The sequence below is a fragment of the Scyliorhinus canicula genome, chromosome 7, assembly GCF_902713615.1.
Source record: "Scyliorhinus canicula chromosome 7, sScyCan1.1, whole genome shotgun sequence".
Lineage (NCBI taxonomy): Eukaryota > Metazoa > Chordata > Chondrichthyes > Carcharhiniformes > Scyliorhinidae > Scyliorhinus > Scyliorhinus canicula.
In genome coordinates this window covers 61,387,403-61,402,541 of record NC_052152.1, presented here as the reverse complement: position 1 = coordinate 61,402,541, position 15,139 = coordinate 61,387,403, and the positions used below count along the sequence as shown (strand labels likewise).

At 42.6% G+C, this 15,139-nt stretch overlaps 2 long non-coding RNA genes across 3 annotated transcripts; one reads left to right on the top strand and one right to left on the bottom strand.

Moving 5' to 3' along the window:
* Nucleotides 1-3,101: 3,101 nt before the first annotated feature.
* On the bottom strand, nt 3,102-15,070 carry LOC119969018. 2 transcript variants are annotated; one of them, XR_005461280.1, is made up of 3 exons: nt 13,774-15,070; nt 7,204-8,499; nt 3,102-3,409 (listed from the first exon to the last, which is right to left on the bottom strand). It is a non-coding gene; the product is annotated as an uncharacterized LOC119969018 (long non-coding RNA). The 2 variants fall into 2 exon arrangements; XR_005461281.1 differs by lacking the exon at nt 13,774-15,070 and adding an exon at nt 9,136-10,916.
* Nucleotides 5,432-8,181, top strand: LOC119969019. Its single transcript, XR_005461282.1, has 2 exons — nt 5,432-6,052; nt 6,951-8,181. It is a non-coding gene; the product is annotated as an uncharacterized LOC119969019 (long non-coding RNA).
* Nucleotides 15,071-15,139: the final 69 nt, after the last annotated feature.

The window sequence follows — 15,139 nt, the reverse complement described above, 5'->3', positions numbered from 1 at the left end:
CTGCGCACAGTACAGGATTAATAGTGACTTTAAAATTTCCACAAATACGTACAGATCCATCCTTTTTCATCACTGATACGATCAACATGGCCCAATCACTCACGTTAACGGTTTCAAGGGCTCCGGTTCTTTTTTTAAAATGAATTTAGAGTACCCAATTATATTTTTCCAATTTAGCATGGCCAATCCGCCTATCTGCACATCTTTGGGTTGTGGGGCGAACCCCATGCAAACACGGGGAAAATGTGCAAACTCCACACACACTGAGCCAGAGCTGGGATCGAACCTGGGACCTCAGTGCCGTGAGGCAGCAGTGCTAACCACTGCACCACTGTGCTGCCCAAGGACTCCAGTTCTAACCAGCTGTTCTAATTCTGCCTCTACATTAAGTCTCATTGTGTACTAACCTAGCCTTGAAGTATCTCACCTGACTTTCTTCCCTGATCTTCAGTTTTACTGAGATATCCTTCAATCCTCTCAGCTCACAGTTGGTGACAATGGCATGTTTTTCAAGATTTTGGATAGGCTTGATTCAGAATCTGTCATGAGATTTACCTCTGCCCAATTTGTTTACAAGCCAAGTTCTTCCCATTAGTGTTGGATAATTTCCTTCAACTATGTGCAAGAACAAGTCCATTTGACTGCACTGTTGCATCAATACGGCTCCTCAACTCAACCACTTTGCCACTATCTGCAATGGTTGCAGAGAAATGTGTTGGAGCTTTCCTTGATAAACAGTCTCTGGCACCAGCCAGACTGCTGCTTAGTCCACCCTCCACCTTCACTGGCTGTCAAATAATGGAATGAGCCAATATCAGTTTGCATCAGCAATAGCTAGTACATTTAATGACAGGTCGTCTACGGACTGTGAATCGTGTTCCTTATCACGTCCTTTTTGTATCACATGGAAACTTTTTCCTTTATTCAGGTTCCCATTTGATTTCTTCAAATCTCTTTGCACTTTTGTTTGAAAGTTGTTTCTTTCTCCAACATGCGTGTGCAATGTGGCCCTTTCTGCCACAATTTCTGCACACTAGCGGTGAGATTCCCCGACTATCCGCCGGGTCAGAGATTCGCCTGGGGGTGCGGCGTGAATCCCGTTCTGCCGCTCTGACGCCGGCTGCCGAATTCTCCGGCGCCGGTTTTCAAGCGGGGCGGGGATCGCGCTGTGCCGGTCGGAAACGGATAATTGCCCCAAGGCAATTCTCCGGGCCGCGCGGCTGCCCGTTTTCGGCCAGTCCTGCCGGTGTGAAACAGACAAGGTCCATACCGGCGGGACCTGGCTTGGAGGACCGTTAGCAGGGTCCTCGGAGGGGGGAGGGTGCGCGGAGGGATAGAGCCCCGGGGGGCCCCCCACGGTGGCCTGGCCCACCAATCTGCCGTGGGGGCACTCTTTCCCTCCGCGCCAGCCTGTGTAAGGCTCCGCAATGGCCAGCATGGAGAAGAAACCCCCTGTGCATGCGCAGGAAACACGCCTGAGGTTCTGATGCGCCAGAACACGCCGGCGGTCCGACGCATGCGCCAACTTGCGCTGGCCGGCGGAGGCCCTTCAGCGCCGGTTGGCTTGGCACCAACCCCTCCAGCGCCAGCCTAGCCCCCGGAAGTGCAGAGAATTCCGCATCTTCCGGGCGGCCCAATGCCGGATTGGTTCACGCCACTCCTTGGCGCTGCTACGGGCCGCCCCGCCAATTGCAGGAGAATCTGTGCATGAACAATCTGCTGCTGAGTGCCTGGTTTGTGCAAGTCTGTGTTTACGCTCGAGTTTCAATCGGTATCTTGTGTATTCTTGTACACCCAGGGTGTTAATTTAAAGCCATGCTTGTTGTCCTGCTACAACTACTGACAATTCACCTTGGGAGATGAAATTGTCTCTGGAGATAAAACACATGGTGAAGGGAAATCAGAATTAATTTGACCTAGCAAGTCAATACCAGAATAATGAGGTTCTGTAGTATTGTGCAAAATTGTTGATGATTCACTATCCAGCCTATATTCATTAGATCTGGAAGAATCAGAGATCATCTTCTTAAAACATACAAAATTCTGATGGAACTTCACAGGGTAGATGGTGAGAGGATGTTTCCCCTCATGGGTGAATCGTGAACTGAGGGCACGGTTTCAAAGTAAAAGATCTTTCTCTTAAGATGGCGATGAAGTGGAATTTCCTTGCTCAGAGGATCATTCATCTTTTACTACACTGCAGCAAAGAGCATGGAAATGCTGGGTTGTTGCTGGAGTTGTTTCCAGTTGGTTTTAAAACAGCAGTCTGCGGGTTTCTCAGTTGTCAAAGACATACAGAGATTTCAAAATGGTCACTCAGGTCATGTGCCATTTTTTCTCCGCACTGATGTCAGCAGGGTAGTTTATCTCTGTTTGGGACTGACTTTGTTCTCAGAACTGATAATGTCCCAGCCATTAGGTTTTGAAAGAATTACCATCCATATTGAGTTTCTTGTGTCAGGAAGCCATTGTCTAGGCAGACCTTCTGACTTTGCTAGAGGAATAAGCGTATCAAGATGCAAATTATGTCCAGTGGCTCAATGGTCCCCCTTTGGAATGGACCTGGACAGTCCCAGGTGTAAAATAAGTGTATTCATAATTCTGCAGGAATAATGAGTTTCAATCTGTGAGTCCCCTGATTTCATGATTACAATGTCCTTACAATGAGATGTGAGATTCCACGACAATGAGAGGAGAATTATTTTGTTCTTGTAACTTCCATTGGTAGCTTCCAAGACAAAGGGCTATTCCTGTGGTCATATGACTTGCAGCAGCAATCTTTTTAGTTCAGCAGGAAGATCATTTAAAAAATAAATACTTAAAAGGAATAAAGTTTTGATACATGCAGTTTTGCATTTCATTTCATGTCTTATTGACTTAGCAGGTAGAATGGTCTTAGCTGGACATGGCCCTAGGCAGACAACTCTGGTTGATTTCAACATACTTGCTAATTGAAGGTTACTTTGGTCATCTTTGGATCAAACAGTGCTCTAGCTCAGCCAACAATAACAATTAGGTAACAATAACCATTTAAAATAATATTCTGACAAATCATTCCCACAGTAATTATACAGAAGTGTTTCAACCACTTCTTGGATGTCTTTTTGTGTACACACATTGTATATTTTAATAAAATTAAAATGTCCACATTTTGATGGTGTAGCATTTTGATATACCATTGTGATTTGCCATTTCTATGCACTCTGTGCGATCTCTACATCTTGAGTTCCAATTTTCAACATGTTTGTGCTGGAGCCCATTGAAATACCATCATAAAGTGGCAGGATTTAGATTTGTTTTTGTGACTATTCACAGGCATTCTTGATCGTTTGTGGGCTCTCAAACAAGTGCAATGCATAGAGGAGGGGTCTTCTTCAAGAGACAGAAAGGAAAACACCAGATGAATAATCTGTGAAAGAGAAAAGGAGATGATAAGTCAAAAGAAGGGGTAGTAGTACAATAATAATCTTTATTAGTGTCACAAGTAGGCTTACAATACACTGCAATGAAGTGACTGTGAAAATCCTCCAAACACTCCGGCACCCATTCGGGTACACTGAGGGAGAATTCAGACTGTCCAGTTCACCTAACAAGTACGTATTTCGGGACTTGTGGGAGAAAACCGGAGCATCCGGAGGAAACCCACGCAGGCAAGGTGAGAATGTGCAGGCTCCGCCCACACAGTAACCTAATCTGGGAATCAAACCCGGGCTCTGGTGCTGTGAAACAACAGTGCCAAACACTGTGCTACCGTGCATGCCATGTTACAACAATGTGAGAATCAGGAAAAGATAAATGGAAGAACTGGGCTGCATAGATCTATTTCAGAAATATCTATAAATACTGGTGATATTCTTCATCGACAATGATATTCCAAGGTCTATTTGAGCCGTAGGTCAGTAATGCTGCAATGAATTGGAAATGTAATAGCAATTTTGTTGCGGCCTCAGTACATACCTCGATCTGTTCTGATGAAAGATCCTCACTGAAAAAAAACCAAGGTGTTGAAAATATGCTGTGTTTCCAGCATTTTTAGTTTTTATTTCTTTTATCTTTTGATTTCTGTTAATTTTATGGAGAATGTAAAATTTAACTCATTCAGATCATCAATACATATTTCAACTTCAACTTGCTTATAAACCTATTAAAGTCACATCTTCGGAAAAGTAATATGTCAGTTCATTGGCATTATATATAAAAATATGAATTATAAAACAACTCATATCTTTCCCTTGTTAGCTTTTTGGTAAACAGAAATTATTAAGACAATTGAATTTTGTGATGAATCAAGGAGGATTATGCAAAACAAACAAAAAATGTATGATATTCTACATACATACTTTCACTGCTTGTATGTTCAATTGTTCCCATAGAAACCACTTAGTCCTTGTGAACCTTTCTGAGATTCCCGTATGTTCCCCCAGACAACAGCTATTGTTTATAAAAATAGTGAATGTATAATTACTGTGGGAATGTTTGTGAGCCTGGGAAGATATTAAAGATGCAGGAATGGATGGCAGTACACTGCATTTGAAAACTGTGTGTGGTGTATAGTTTTTGCTTAATGCCCCATTTAAAGGTTACCTATTAAAACACACACATGCTCAAGATGTTTTGACAGACTGTTGAAACAGCTTAGAATCCATAAGGGCGCTGGAGTGGACTATTTAAAGGCAGGCCTTTACAATGTGTGCCTTGCCAAATTAAACACTGATAACCAAAATATCCATTTGTGAAGGGTACTTTTATAATACTCTTCAAATTATTTTATTAGGGCCACAGAATCTCCTTTTCAGCAACATACTTTTCAATGCAATATTACTTTGATAGTTTGGGATCAACCAACAATAATAAGTAGATGGCAATAACCATGTTTATATAATATTCTGTAACTTCTGATGGATCACTCTGTTTTAACCACTTCTTGAATGTGTATACACAGTATATATTTTTTAATTAATTACATTTTTGACAATTTGATGGTGTAGCATGTTGATGTGGAAGTGTTTTTTGCCATTACATTGTGGGATCTGGATCTGTAATCAAACATCTTCACATTACTGATTTATTTGCTGGCTGTTTTGTTTTGTACAGAAGAGTAAATGATTTTCTGTTCAGATTTCTGGAGCTGGACTTTGATCAAAGCCCAACCATCTACAATGCCCCCCCCCCCCCAAAATGGGGACACCATCTATAAACTAAATGTCTGTCCAAGCTAAAATAAATAGTTTCAAAATAATAATTGTAAAATTCAGGTTCTCAGCACGCTCAATTCCTCGTCGTACCAACCAATGATCGAGAACTCCTGATAAATCAATGGATGTTGTGAAATCATAGCTCGTGGTCACCAGGGTACCTCACGGGACTTTGATCATGGCAGCCTGAAAGGCCCTGCCCTGTGCTCCTTTCCATCTTGGGGTGTAAATAGCTGGTTTCACCAAATCAGAGAAAAGACCCACCAAATACCTGCCCTGCATATTCACCATAACCAAGGGTGGTTAAGATTTCTTGGACTTTCAAAAGATTTGGAGCATGGGCCAGGTATGTTCACTAAAATATTGGGGACATAAAGCAGGGACACATGTTTACTGTCCCTGTTTACGGATGCAACAACGGACTTATATGTAAGAAGTGTTTTTTTCTTTGCTACATGCATAGGACATTATCTTATTACAAGAAGAAATTGTTCCACGTAAAAAATGCACTGTTCTGAATGACGACAAATTTCACATGACCCTGTACCATGAGTACACACTGCCCATATAGGTATCAGGTTGTCTCTGAGTCGGAAACCCGCATGTCACGAATGAAAATTAAATAAAAATGGTTTGAGTTCAAGTCCTATTCCTGAGACTTAAACACAAAATACAAAAACGAATTTCTCCAGATGCTTGCAGGAAGATTATAACCTTTTGATTTCTGCGCACTAAATCAAGCCAAGTTTTAATCTCTGAACAGAGTTCTTTGTTGAGATGTTCAGGATCCAAATGTATAAGTGGAATATCTCAAGAATTGTTGTTTGCGACATCAATTTTTTAAAGACTTGTTTCAGGTAAGAATTACATCTTGTGGCAAAGACTGAACGTGAAATAACTTTACTGCTCGAAGAATGAGCAGTTGGGGAGGCAGCACAATAGCACAGATATGAGAGGTGTAGTACTAGGTGGAATATTGATTTGATCTTCCATGTGGTAGATTTCCCGGTCTCAAATGCATCCCAGTCGGCGAATGCTGATTAGAAATTAGAAATTGAAACAAATTACCCTGGATGCTGGGAATCTAAAATTAAAAAGAGAATTGCTGGAAATATTCAGCAGGTTTGGCAGCATTCTGTGGAGAGAGAAATAGAATTAAAATTTCAGGTCAGCGACTTTTCATCAGACCCGAAAGAAATTAAGTATTTCACAATTTATAAGCAATTAGAGAGCTACCTGTTTCCTTACACTGGAGGGGAAGACAGTAATGAGCCATTTTACAAATCCAGCAATATAAAGTACTTCTATCTACCTGCTTGCAATATTTTCAGCGTTGTCTCAATGCAGCATTGTAAAAATTTGAAGAAGCCCACACATTGCTGGTACACAGCCATGCAGTTTGTTGTGAAAACAGATTTGTTGCAGAGATAAAGTCAATTTGACAAGCTTTTTATGCCTAGGTTGAGGGTGAAATGTTGAAAGAATAAGAGCCAAAGTAATGTTCTGAGGCAGAGGCATATTTGTAGTTAGTGGGGCTCAGTGTTCACCTTAATTTCTGCCCTCCCCAGCTTCACCTCTCCCCACCCACCCTCGCCCCACAGAACGCGAAGGCAGAAGCCACAAAAATAGCCAAACTGATCACTGCTTTTTCACTTGTAAAAACACGCCTGCATGAATAATTGCTTTGCTGAAATACAAGCTTATCTTGATGGTAAAGATGACTAATATTGCAATGTGCGTTTTTATTTGAGCAAGCATGGAACTTGCTGATGAGCAACAAGAGGGAAAAGTCAGTCGATGATATCACTGCAGCACAGGCCTGTATGGAGAGTAAAACTCTTTAAAGATTCACGCATCACAATTAAGATTTCTTTGGAAGGAACCAGTGCAGGAGCAAATACTCCAATCAACAAGATGCATACGGCGTCGTTCAGTATATTTCACAGAGTCTCGTTCAGTTTCAAAAATAAAAGTTAACGTCCTCTCACAAAATCAAAAAGATTATTACCATAAATTCAGATGAGTGGAGTCCAGTGAATGTCAGGTGGCTCTGTCTGGCAGGATTCCGTTCGTCATCCTAGAGACTTTCTGAAGGCCAGATTTGAGAGAGATGGTGGTTAGAACTGCCAGCATGTGACCAGCTGCAGACATTATATCAGTGCAGTAGTAGACTCTGTATGAAAAATTTAAACGAGAATATGGAAGAGACAGATCTTTAAGATTTTCTTGCTTCACCCTTTGTTGGCATGGCAATTTAGATAGCTTTTGTTCTTTTACAAGATCATCAGTTACATCATCATAGGTACATAGTAAATCACACTTTCAATTGTTAATATTGCTAAACTTGTCAAATGTTCCTGACTCATTGTACTTCGCAAATGACTTTTAACTGTTTTAAAACAGAAAAAGAACATTCACGGGAAGCATTTGTGACAGGTGTCATTAAAAAATATTTTCAGATTGGTTTCCATATTTGGAAAGGTTGCCTGCAAACCATTCCTTACAAGTCTATACAAATCAGCTAGTGATCTTGAAGCAAAGAACTCATCATTATCAATAAAATGAATGAATTGTTTTGTTTCATCTTGTGTCTATGTCCTCCCGGTAGAATTCATGTAATTTCTTACTGCAGTGGCTTTTAGCATTTTTGTCCGTACCTCTGTCAAAAAGCACACAAAATAAATCAACAGTTTTCTTCAGAGATTCTTATCTACTCTGCAATTACATTATTATTGTGTCTCCAATAACAATGACAGTCTCAATCATGATCTTTTTCCCTTGTAAATTTATTTCATTGTCTCTAGTTTCATCAAAAATAACTTCCTGCATTCTCATCAGATGTAACAGAGGAACCTATATTTTGTGATAATATCGGTGCCTGTGTCCCCACCGACCTATAGTCATTATGAAATTCCATGACAAAATCTTTAACTGTGGCTAACAATTGTGCAGCTTTCAATAAATTTGTATCAACATGTTGCAGCAATTTTCTGATGGCATTAATTCTTTGAAATAAACAGCTCTAACAAGAATAAAAAGAGCAATATCATATTTTGCAAACTTCTCTTCTAAGGATTTTGCTTCAGTTTTTACCTACAGATTAAATTCAAGGAGTGACTACAACATGGGATGAATGATATACGTGCTTGCATTGTTCAGACTTGCTTGTAGACTTGGAATAATTTCTTGCCATATTTGCAGCATTTTCAAAGCTTTGCCCATGACAAACTTTGATGTCCAAACCTAAATGTACAATGATTTCCAGAATAGTTGTCTCCAGACATTCAGAAGTGTGGGATTTTAGCTGGACAAAGCAAAGAAATAACGCTATAACGCCACCATCACTGGGCACATATCTTAAAATTAATGTTTTAAAAAATATGGTTATTAAAAAAATGTTCATATTAAACAAAAGCAGCTGAAACAATCAAACAGAAATACATAATAGAAGAAAGAGACAAAAAAGCAAAAACATATATTAACTTTAATATAAAAACTAAACTAAACCCCCTCATAGTTGACTGTGGCTAGCTCCTTAAGAAAGGAAATTAATGGCTGTCTGGGCTATCAAAGAGGCAAAGGCGAGGATATTCGCCCTCACCACCGGCTGAAGCACTGCCGAGTCCGACACCCCAAAATATGGCCACCAATGGACATGGATCCAAATATATATGGATCCGACATGCTGTTAAAGAAAGAGGCCATGGGTGGCACGGTGGCATAGTGGTTAGCCCTGCTGCCTCATGGCGCCGAGGACCCTGGTTCAATCCCGGCCCCGGGCCACTGTTCATGTGGAGTTTGCACGTTCTCCCCACAACCTAAAGATATGCAGGAAACGATGATTGGTCACGCTAAATTGCCCCTTGGAAAAAAAAAGAATTGGGTACTCTAAATTTATAAAATTTGAAGAAAAGTTGAAGAAAGAGACGCAAATGCTTACCAACTTGGGGCAGGACCAGAACATATGTGTATGGTTAGCCGGTGCCAAGAACAGTGCCCACACTTTTCCCCCACCCCGGAGAAGAATCCACTCTGCCTCACGTTAGTCAGTGCAAAACCTTGAATTGAATCAAACACAGTCAAGCACACAGCTCACCATCAAGAATGAGGCCCAATTCACCCTCCCATTTTGTCTTCACCTCACTCAATGGAGCAGACTCCATTAAAAGGATATAGTTATCTTTGTCTGAAATAGTCCCCCCTTTAGACCTGGTCAGCGACAAATCTTCAGCACGGAAGAGGGTGGTGTCAAGGGAAAGAAGAGGAAAGCCTTGCGCGAAAAATCACTAACTTAAAAATACCTGAAACGGCTGACACTCAGCCAATTCCTAAAACTGCCAAACCACCCCTCCTCAAACAGGTCTCCAAAACTCTCAAGACCCTTCCACTCCCAAGACTTAAATGTCAAGTCCAAACACACTGGTAGAAAAAGGTGCTTGCTGCAGATAGGGTGAGGAAAGACAAGGATCAGTGCTTGAAATACTGCCTGAACTGCTTCCAAATTCTCAGGATGGAGACCATCATCGGATTCAAGGAAAATTTTACCGGAGACAAAGGCAATGGTGCCGTAACTATTGCACGAAGGCTAGTAACAATGCAGGAGCTTGCTTCCATTTCTCCCCATGTGGACCGGATCACTAAACCACAACAATATCATCTGAATATTGGCTGCCCAATAGTAAAACAATAAATTGGGTGGGGCCAGGTCCCCCGATCGTCTGTCTCTTTGAAGCAAAGCCCCATGGATTCTGGGAGTCTTACCCGCCCAAATTAAGGAACATATTAATTTGTTGACTTCAACAAAAAAGAACTTGTGGAGGGGAAATGGGGCGACATTAAAAGAGAAATAGAAATCAAAAATCTCAGGAGCACATTTATTTTAATACTCTGAACCCTACCCGCCAAGGATTGACAGAGGTTATCCCTCCTCTGCAAGTCTATTTTGATACTGTGGATCAGATTAGTGTAATTTAATTCATGAAGTGAGGACCATTATGGGCCTCACTAACCCCCGAATAGTGTAAGCTAGTCTTGGCAAGGTGAAAAGGTAATGTCCCAAATTGGGCTCTCCTCCGCAGGGGGTTGACCAGGAAACATTCACTCTTGTCCAAGTTCAACTTGTAACCAGAGAAGGAGCCAAAAATAAAAATACTAAACAGCTTTATAATCTCATCCATGGAGGGTACGGGGTCCATAATATAGAGAAGTAGGTCATCCGCATAAAGAGACACCCGAGGCTCCATCCCTCCCTGATTTATCCCCCTCCACTTAATAGAATACCTCTGCGCTAGCAAGCAGTTCCATTGCCAAAGCAAACAGGAGTAGGGACAGTGGACATCCCAGTCTTATGCCCCTATTCAATGGAAAATAGCCAGAGTTCAGGACATTCATATGAATGTCCATAGCCTTATCTGGCCCCTGACCCGCAAATGGGTCTCTTGCAAAAATGCAACATCAGAGAGTTTAATCGCTTAAGGTGAGCAAATACTCTTGACCTTTTCACTGGGCCATTCAATCCCACAATAGTAGAGGTGACCAAGTGAACCGGGGTCTCCCATCCCCTCTCAATCTGGAGTCAGCCATTTCCACCAAGTGAGATTACCCAAAATATACTTAAAAGGCAAGCAGGACATTGTTTGTGAAAAAAATAAGTGAAGCAGGACACCCAAGATCGTCACAAAACCAAATCAAAAGACTGGACAAAGAAACAATCTGCAGACACCATCAGCCAACGACCCGCACCCACCCCCTCCCCAGGCTATCACCCTTGACTATGAATACTCACAGCTAAATACACATATAAATAAAGGCAAGACAAGCACAAAAAACTAAAATCTACCTCTAACCAACTGCAACAAAGCAAGAGCTCTAAGCTCATTATCCAAAAAACTACTATAATGAGCTGTGGCCAACACTTCAAAATAGCCCCCATTAGCTAACTCGGAGGTTAACAGGGAAGCTCCCGACTAGAGTTAAGAAAAACGGTTACAAACAACACAAAATACTAAAATCTCATCAACCTTATGCAGCAAAAGGGACCTATATATTATCATAACAAACAGAACCTCACAGAGAACTAAACCCCAAATATAAACCGGAACTGTAAAAATTGAACCCCACCAAGAACAGAAAAATACAAGAGCAAACATGAAATGCCAACAATGCAACAAGCTCATCCCCAGAACCCAAAAACTCAATTATGTCGCTCTCAGCTTGTGTTTTTTAACAAGAGTCCTGGTGTGTCAAATAAATAGTCCTTTCCATCGAATGTTACTCTAAGCTGCATAGGATAGACCACACTGAATTGGACATCACTTTTATAGAGGGTGGCCTTGGCTCTATTGGACACAGCCCTCTTCTTCACCAGCTCCGCTCCCGCATCTTGGCAGAACCTGATGGCGTGGCTTTCCCAGTTAAAGTCCCGATGTTCCTTCACCCATCTCAGAACCTGTTCTTTCTCCTTGAAGCGATGGAACTCCACTATTACTGCATGTAGTACATCCTCAGGACTGAGCCTCTGTCAGAGTGTACGGTGGGCTCGGCCCAACTCAGTTGGGGATGTAAGTCCACCTTCATTCACCATGCTCCTAAACATATCTGCAAAGTACTCCATGGGCATTGGGCCTTCCATCCCCTCCGGCAACCCCACAATTTGAATGTTTTACCTCCTGGATTGATTCTCTAGATCATTCACCTTGGCCTTCAATGACTTATTTGTTTCTGCCACCGAAAATATCTGATTCCAGTGAGGCAATCTGATCACTGAGGCTCGAGAGAGCCACTTCCATAGCTTTTACTACGGCTCAATGGGCTTCCATAGTTTCATTCATTTTCTCCAGTGCCGCTCGGATGGAGGGCCAAGCCCTTTTCCATTGATTTCCGGAGGCCCTGTGCCAAGGAATTTTAGGAAGCATCTCAGCCATTAGTGGAGTTGCCGGAGCCCCAGAGACTGACTCCGCCATTTTACCCACTGACGAACTCTGAGAAGCCTCCGACTCCGTCGATGAACCTCTGTTTTCCACCTTCTTTCCCCTGCCTTTTCTGGGCATTTCAAATCCTTATTCCATTCACCATGTGGTTTTCAAAAGAAAACACCCCTTGATACTAAGAAAAAGGGGCAAAAGGTACAGTACTCTAGCGGGAGTCACTTTGTGTGCATCTTCCCCCTGAATTACATCACCAGAATTCCCTTAAAATTAATATTAATTGATTTGGTGTGAAATAACATATGCAATAGTATTTGGCATCTTTGACTTCATTGGTGAATTGGTTTCTGTGCCGCTCTGCCATTATTGTGGTGAAGTCATCATAGGTACATTAAAATGTTGGTCTTCCCTGAACCACAATATTGATAACTTTTCAAATGCTCATCAAATTCACTGAGATATTCAAGGCAGGCTGAAACATTACGTTTTTGATTTCACAATGATTATGAGCGACCTGATCGAGGTGTACAAGATTATGAGGGACATGGACAGGGAGCAGCTGTTCCCATTAGAACATAAAACATACACTGCTGATGGAGGCCATTCGGCCCATCGAGTCTGCACCGACCCACTTTAAGCCCTCACTTCCATCCTACCCCCCTAACCCAATAACTCCTCCTACCCTTTTTGGACAATAAGGGCAATTTAGCATGTCCAATCCATCTAACCTGCACATCTTTGGACTGTAGGGGGAAACTGGAGCACCCGGAGGAAACCCACGCAGACACGGGGGGGGGGGGGGGGGGGGGGGGGGAATGTGCAGACTCTGCACAGACAGTGACCCAAGCCGACAATTGAACCTGGGACCCTGGCACTGTGAAGCCATAGTGCTAACCAGTCGAAGGGTCAGTTATGAGGGAACACAAGTTCAAGGTCAGGAGGTTTAGGGGGGGGGGGGGGATGAGGAAAAACTTTTTTACCCAGAGAATGGTGATGGCCATGAATGTACTGCCTGGGAGGGTGGTAGAGGTGGGTTCCCTCAATTAAAAAGTGCCTGGGTGAGCACTTGACACATCATAGCATTCAAGGCTTTGGGCCAAATGCTGGTAAATGGGATTAGGTAGGCAGGTCAAGTGTTTTTCATGCCTTGGTGCAGACTTGATGGGCCAAATGGCCTCTTCTGTGCTGTTTTATTCTGTTTCGTCATGCCTTCTTCGAGGTAGTCCCAAAGAAAACATCAGTTTGATCATAGCAACAACACAACTCATCACTTTCTTCCGATTTCCTCAAACCGAGTCGATAACACAGAATCAATTCATCCAGATAATTCACATCTTCGAACAAATGCACACACAGCATTAATATGAACTTTGGAAGTTTCATGATCAGTAATATCTCTTTCAACATTTCTCTAATGAGTACCTGTTGACAAATGTTTGTTTCCCTTTACTGAGGTCAAGGAATAATGTGCACACATAACAGTAGTGTGCCTTAGAAATTACCGAAAAAATTCAACCAATTTCTAATTTCCATCACCCCATTTTCCTTCACCTTCAGAAAATGACCTCAGCGTCCCCACAATGTCTTAATTATGGCCGACTGCCACGCCTCTCCCTCACCTTCTGGTCTCGCCTGCTGCTAACCGTACTTACCTTCCCGCTCTTTGGTTGTCATCCAATCAGCCTATGATTGGATGCCCTGCTAACTGTGTAGCCATGTTGATAAGCATTCCAGGTGAGCTGACTCTTGGCTGTTCCAGTAAATGTAAATGTCGCCACACTTCCCGAGGACCATGGGCTGCTCTCCCCTTTTGAGAGGGAGCTAACTGGTGGTGATTTAACCCGCATCAGAAATAAACATTTGGCGTTAAAAGCATAGACACATCGAGTGGAAATAATGAAACTGATTAAAATAAAAGTGGATTCCACGAAGAACGCCGACAGAGGAGCTAAAGAAGATTGAACAAAACGTTTGTGTTCCCAACAAGAATTAATAAATTGCCTAATACAGGACACGTGAACATATAGATTTCCATCGGCAGAAATCTTGAGCTGTCATTCTTCTTTGGAGAATGTTTAGGCAAAGGTCTGGAATATTAATGTTTAAATATATTATTGCCGTTACTATTTAGGGATGAGGCAAAGATGAACCAGTTTTGAAAGATTTGTTGCAACACGTTGAATCAGTCTGAAGCAAACATTCGCCCAGCATTCCCTAAACGATAGCTCTGCCAATTTACCAATATTCTGTGCTTCGTGTTTTGAGCCCCCAAAATGTCCCTTCCAGTTTTACTTGTGCGCAACAGTCCCGAAGTCAAATCCATTCGCTTTCACTTCTTCGCCATATCCATTACCAAAGAGACGACAGGATTACTCCACCAGATAAGATTATAGGGAAATTTCGGTATCAATGTTTTTTATTTCATGGGTTGTTTGCAACACTCCTAATTTCTCTTGGTGTTTAATTAGCATTCAATTTGATTTAGTAAAAACTAAAACCAAAAAATGCGATTCTTCCACTTCCACACAAGCCTATTTAAGAGAAAGCTAGTATCTGACACGGGGGAGGAATGATTGCTGGGCTGAGATGAAAGGCGGGAGGAGACTCCTGCGGATCAACACCGGTCAGTTGGGCCGAACGGTTTTGTTTCCTGCGCTGGTAAACTCTGTTAAATTGCTTCCCTGTAGGAATGCGTTGATGCGATCGGGGGCCCCCTTCTTTCCATGTCCATAAATCAGAGCCGGCACCTGCACCAACTTTTGACTTCAGTTGGCGCGCGGCAGGCGCAGCTCCATGGGTTTAGTTTCACGGCGGAGGCCGGCAGCTCCATGGGTTTGGTCTCACGGCGGAGGCCGGCAGCTCCATGGGTTTGGTCTCACGGCGGAGGCCGGCAGCTCCATGGGTTTGGTCTCACGGCGGAGGCCGGCTGCTCCACAAGATGAAGCTGCCTCTCTCTCGCTCGCTGTGGGCTCATTGCGGAGCTGATGTAATGGGAGTTGCTCATTGGCCGGCTGACGC